Source organism: Hyaena hyaena, unplaced genomic scaffold (assembly GCF_003009895.1).
Source record: "Hyaena hyaena isolate Hyena2069 unplaced genomic scaffold, ASM300989v1 scaffold_527, whole genome shotgun sequence".
NCBI lineage: Eukaryota > Metazoa > Chordata > Mammalia > Carnivora > Hyaenidae > Hyaena > Hyaena hyaena.
Window position 1 is genome coordinate 618,779 of NW_024081159.1, and position 6,462 is coordinate 625,240.

Consider the following 6,462-nt stretch of genomic DNA (forward strand, 5'->3'; position numbering starts at 1 on the left):
AGATTTTGCTTCTGATACAATTTAGAATAGTAAATTTGAAGGCATAAATGGAGCTTGTCCATTAATAGCCAAATACCATTAATAACCAGATATGTTGAAAGGTGCCTGGGTGGCTCAGTCATTTAAATGTCTGACTCTTGATTTTGGCTCAGGTCATGATCTCATGATTCATGAATTTGAGCCCCTCATCGGGCTCTGCGCTGACACTGCAGAGCCTACTTGGGATTCTCTCTCTCTCCCTCTCTCTCTGTTCCTCTTCCACTTGTGGTCTGTCTCTCTCTCATTCTCAAAATAAATAAACTTAGAAAAAAATCAGATATGTTGAGGACACTGTGTCTGTAAAGTTGAGATCAATATTAAATATTGATTTTTTAAAAATAGTTTTAATTAGAGTTTTAGATACATACAAATAGGATTCAAAATGCAGGCAAACCCATTTTAAAAAATTAAAAAAGTATGTGTCATCTCATAATCACTTTCTGATTTTGCCTGTAGTTAAAATATAGGAAGGAGTTGCTAATAAGCTGGGATGATGATAATGATTTAGTATCATACAGAAATATAAAATCTCATGCTAGTTGGGCACATTTCATATGCTGACATTTGACTTACAAATTTCGATTGTGTCAAAGAATTTTCTGAATTCCCTGAAAAATCAGCAAAATGTCTATGAATATTAAACATTTATGACCACATATTACTTTTGTTTTCCAAAACACTTCCTTTATGCTTTTCTTATAATACTTGCCAATTTATTACTTGTGTTATAGCTATTTGTATCTTAGTTTCCCCAACAGCCTGTAAAGTCTTTGAAGTCATGATATATACCTCATCCGTCTTTGAATGCCCCATAATACCTATCCCAGAAGTCAGTAAGTGTTTATGGAATGGATGACTAAAGAAGAATGACAGACAATGTTATTTTTACATTACCATTCCAGATTTAAATTGACAAATTCATATTGGCACATAACAGATTTTAGAAGCAAAGTTCTATTCACACGGGGGTCAAGAAGAATAATGCACATTCCTGAAGGAGTGAAGGATAGCCGATGACTTCAAAGCCACCAGTAGACCATTTACTTTATCTGCGATCAAGGACTCTGCAGGGATAAAAGGCAAAGGAAGTCCCACTCCTTGAAAACAAATGTTTCCTTAAAATAAAGGTTTGCTATCTAAAGCTGTTTTAATTCCTTAGGTTCAGCCCTATGAAATCATTCTCCTTAAAGTTTAATCATCCCAAATCCCATAATAATAATTTGGGGAAAGATAAATTGCCATAGAAAACATAGAATATGGTAGAATTGTAAGTCCAGCATTAGGAAGATTTGACCTGGTTATAAAACTCCCTCGTGGAAGCACTGTGGTTAGAATCGGTGTGAATTCACTTACATGTACGCTTGTTTAAAGGTATCAACAGGACATAGAGAGAGACCTTCACACAAAACAATGGACGACCATAATTCCCAAGTGAGCTAAATTAAGGCAGGTTTCTTCATACATATAACATTTGATTTTGTAATTGTTTTTCTGCTTGTTTTTCTGTTTATGTTAAGGAAGTAAAGAGACATGGGTGGAAAATAGGCAAATGCATGCTTCGCTTAAGAAAAGAGATTTGTAAACCGGTGAAGAGTAGAAATACTTAATGCCTGATCAATGAAATTCTTCCAGACTCTCATTACACTGACCTTGTCTCTCTTTTTTTGCCTCAGATTTGGCAGCTCTAGCAGGGATAGTGGATTTTATGGAAAGCCAACGTTTTTTTTTTCTTTTTAAATGTCCATTTATCTACAAATGGGAAACTTTAGAATTTCAAAATATGATAAATTTTTGTCACTTTATAGGTTTTGATTTAATTTATCTTAAAAGCTTCACCAATCTTTTGATAGTAGCTGACAGATCCAATCCTGTTCCCATATGCTTTCTGCTATTTAAAAAGAAACAGTACACAATTGCCTCAGAGAAGCACCATGTGTTTCCAAAGTGTGAATCTGAAAACCACCCATCTGGTCATGCTGGCATCTTTCTAAATTGTGTGTGATTGAAAGAAATGTATTCAACATTTTGCAACTCTTTGGCCAAATGAGGAAGATAATAAGGTAAGGGAGATCTTTGTTCATTTCCATTTATTGAAAATTAAGTCTATGCCTTCAGCCTGGGGTACCTTGCCCACCTTTCTACCTGAATGGCCCCAGTCATCCATCAAGACCTAAGTCGCATGCGGTTTCCTTAGTGAATTCTCTGTAACCATAACCCTGATATTTGCACTACTCTGTTCATACTGGCGTAAAAATCTTTATTTGCTTTTATTAAAACAATTTCTTTAAATATTGCCTCTCCTATAATCTGTGAGCTCCTACAATGGAAGGCAGATGGTCTCCAATGCAACTCAATACAACAAAATATTATTACAATATTCCAGACACCAATCTAGGGCCTGGAGACATAGTCTTGAATAGGCAAAGATCATTTTTGCCCTAAAAACATTATGATCTTATGGGGAAGAAAAAAAAAATTGGGCGACTAATTACACTTAAAGTTGATGCTTGGTGGAGAGAGAACTACATCTGAAACCTCATGCAGACAAAAATAAATTTGGAGGTTCAAAGTCTCTTTAATGTTGTTGCTATTATTAATACTTTCATGTGACATAAATATTCAGGTTAGTTCTCTAGATCTGAGGAATAATTGGAGGAATCAGCACTATTTCACATTTCTTGTGAAGGTAATGAACAGTCACTGAATTATGAGCTAAGCCTACTACGATGTTTTATATATATATATTAATTTATGATGCATTTGTAAGCCCTCTATGCTGAAGTTACTTTATTTTTTTCAAACTTAAATTAATCCTAAAAGTAAGACCTTTTTCCCCCTAGATTTTTAAGAGGGAGATAAATTATATTGAATCATTATGGTTTCAAGTATATAAGAGTAAAACGTATCCATGTATGAATTAAATGGAAATAATAATTTTATGGGAAACTAAGACACCAGGACATCATGGCACAAAGCATTAAGGAGAAGCTGACTTCCTATTTTTTGACCATGTTGAAATGTATAACTGGATCAATTGTTAGGAAGAACAATTCAGTAAAAGAAAAAAGTCAGTCCATCAGATTTTGGTTAAATTGACTGCCACAGAATTCAGTTCCTTAATGAAATAATCTGTCTCTGTCCTAAATGGAGACACTTTGATTATGGCTCTTACTAGAGACCAAATTCCTCAAGGGCAGCCGTCATCACTACTTCTGAACTTCATCACAGTCTCTGACTAGAACATTACACCGAGTTAAACTTGGTCAAGGTTAAATAGATCAACTTTGACCTTCTTTTCATACTATTAAAATGCAATTAATTTGATTAATACACATTCTTTTATCCACATAGGCATCTGCTGCTATCCAAACTCTATAACAGGGTTCTTTCTATGCAAACTCTACAACTATATTGAAGTACTAACACTTCAAACTAGAAAGGTACCAAAGAATATGTTTTCCAGGCACTCTTTGGAAAGCTAGTGTCTGTGCACTGTTGGTGAGAAGAAACTTCCTACTCTTCAGGAGAGATGCAGAAAAGTGGAGTGTTATTACAAGATTAATATAGGGAAGCTTACAAGATGTGCTGGAAGGGAGAGAAAAGAGATTCGAATAACAGCTAGGAAGCACTGATCCTGAAAAAGTTAAGTTATAATTTCTTGTGAAAGGAAACACTTAGTTTTTCAATTTCTGAAAAGCTGTATGTTAGAGATAAATTTGAAATCCAAATTATTGCCCAACAATGTTGAGCATATTTGCTACTCTGCTTCGAGAAAGCTCTGCTGAAAGTTGTGTGATCTTCAGGTTAGTGTAATGAAGAAGAAAAAACCATTGAAAACCTCTCACTTTGTCAGGACTGGACTGAGGGCAGATGACTCACAGTATGGATTCAAGTTAAATCATTTAACCTTTTTTTCTTATTCAACCCATCTGGGAAGCTGAATACAAGTGCTTCACTATGGAACAGATGGTGCTCCAAAGCTAAATTTTCCCAGATTAAAAAAGAAGAAAAATGTGTTATAAGCACTAAGGGAACCAAACATGGAAAAAGACCAGGGATTAAAAGCAAAAGAGCTATAAACTGGTTCAAGCCTTTTCCTCTGTAAAAAATAATATAATACTTAAAAATTCAGTTCTGAGAGATGATCTGGGGACAAAGTTAGTAAAATGTTTCCTAAGCACCGTATGCGTAAAGGTGGTCGTGATTAATGGCATGTATGAAAAGTAAAATGCTCTTCGTTGGCACAAATTGTGTGTTCATTTACCCATCTGTCTCAGAACACTAATATGATTGCTTTTGAGTACTTCTGGGTTATCTATTTGACATCTGTAAAGTTAAACACTAATAAAAACATTTCTTGAGAAAATTTATGGAATCCATCTGATTACATCTCTGATGAAATTTAACGCTACTTGACAAATGAAAAAAAAATTCCACCATGTTATAGAATGTTTTCCACTTTCAATATATATACATATATATATATATATATATTTTTTTTGCTTATATACATATGTGTATATATATTGCTTCAAAGAAAGGCAAGCCATTGACCCTTGCTAACCTTAGGTGATTCTCATCTTATTGTATATAAAAGTATATTCAAATGTACTTATTTGCCAATATTTACATCTGTCATATTTTATGGAAGAAGAAATGTCCTGTTGTAGCAAAGTATCTATACCTTCTTATTTCCTGACTGGCTGGGACAAACTTGGGAGTTGTCAGCTTACTGTTTAAAAGACATAGTTCATAGATGAGGCTGAGGATGAAACCTGAGAAATTCACATTGTAGACTTCCAGATGCCACAGCATAAAAACCCAGATTGGACTTCAAGTCTGGGACTGTCTCCAAAAGGAGGTTCCATTGTGGTTGAGGCAAATGGTGCCTTCCTAACCAAATACAATCTTTCTTTGATTAATTCTCAAAATCCTGTTTATAAAGCAAAAGACAAACATGTACATATTTTTTTCTTCAAAGAATCACTTTTTTATTGAATTTGGGTCATACCCCTATTACTGAGAAATGGCTAAATGGCTAAGAAGCAGTGAAAATTGGAAGGCAAACACTCTGGTTTTAAGAAAAGAGAGTTCCATATGTCTCCTACTCTAATTTCCTATTGGGAAAAGATAAAAGCATTGACTATCATTATGGCTTTTAATGTTCACAATAATGAATGTCCAGATATAGATAAATTCTCCAGTTTAACATAGCCCTTGTTCAGGGCAGCAAATGCATTCTTGAGAATGTTTGCATAAATAAATCTAATACAGGCCCATTCAACTACTTGAGACTTCCAATCCAATCTATGGATCCCTCCATTATTCTTTTTTGATGATATATATTAAATTATATTTATAAAATATATATTTTCAGATACATTTTTATATTAGTCACTATATATATTCATGTGTACATTCAAACTACATTTGCATAAATTCTTCTCTCTTAATAGCAAAAATATTTTTCCATAGAAGATACACAAATGGCCAACAGGCACATGAAAAGATGTTCGTTATCAGAAAAATGTAAATCAAAACAACAATGAGATATCACCTCACACCTGTCAGATTGGCTAGAATTAAAGGAAAAAAAATAACAAGTGTTGGTTAGGGTGTAGAGAAAAGGAGACCCTTGTACACTGCTGGTGGGGATGTAAATTGGTGCAGCCATTATGGAAAACAGTAAGGAGTATCCTCAAAGAATTAAAAATACAAGTACTATCTGATCCAGCAATTCCACTTCTGGGTGTTTATTGGAAGAAAATAAAAAGATAAATTTGAAAAGATATATGTACCCCAATGTTCACTGAAGTATTATCTAAAAACAGTTGAGACATGGAAGCAATCTAAGTATCTATCAATGGAAGAATGAGTAAAGAATAGGTACACACGCACACACACACACACACGGACACACACACACAAACTCATATATATGCAATGAAATATTACTCATCTATAAAAATTAATGAAATCTTTCCATTTGAGATGAAATAAGACAGAGAAAACAAATATTGTATAATTTCACTTATATGTGGAATCCAAAAAACCAAGCACATGAATAAATAACACAAAAACAGAAACAGACTCACACATACAGAAAACAAACTCTCTGTTACAGGAGAAGGGAGGGATTGAAGGATAGGTGAAAGAGGAGATTAAGAGGAACAAACTTTCAGTTATAAAATAAATAAGTCACGTGTATGTAATGTATAGTATAGGGAATATAGTCAATAAAACTGTAATACTTCTGTATAGTGATAGATGGTAAAAAGACTTATTGTGGGCATAATTTTGTGATGTGTAAATATTGAATCAATTATGATGTATACCTGAAAAAAATAGGATATTTCACGTCAATTATGTTTCATAAATACTGTAAAATTAGAAGAAAATTAAAAATTAAAAACAAAAGATAAG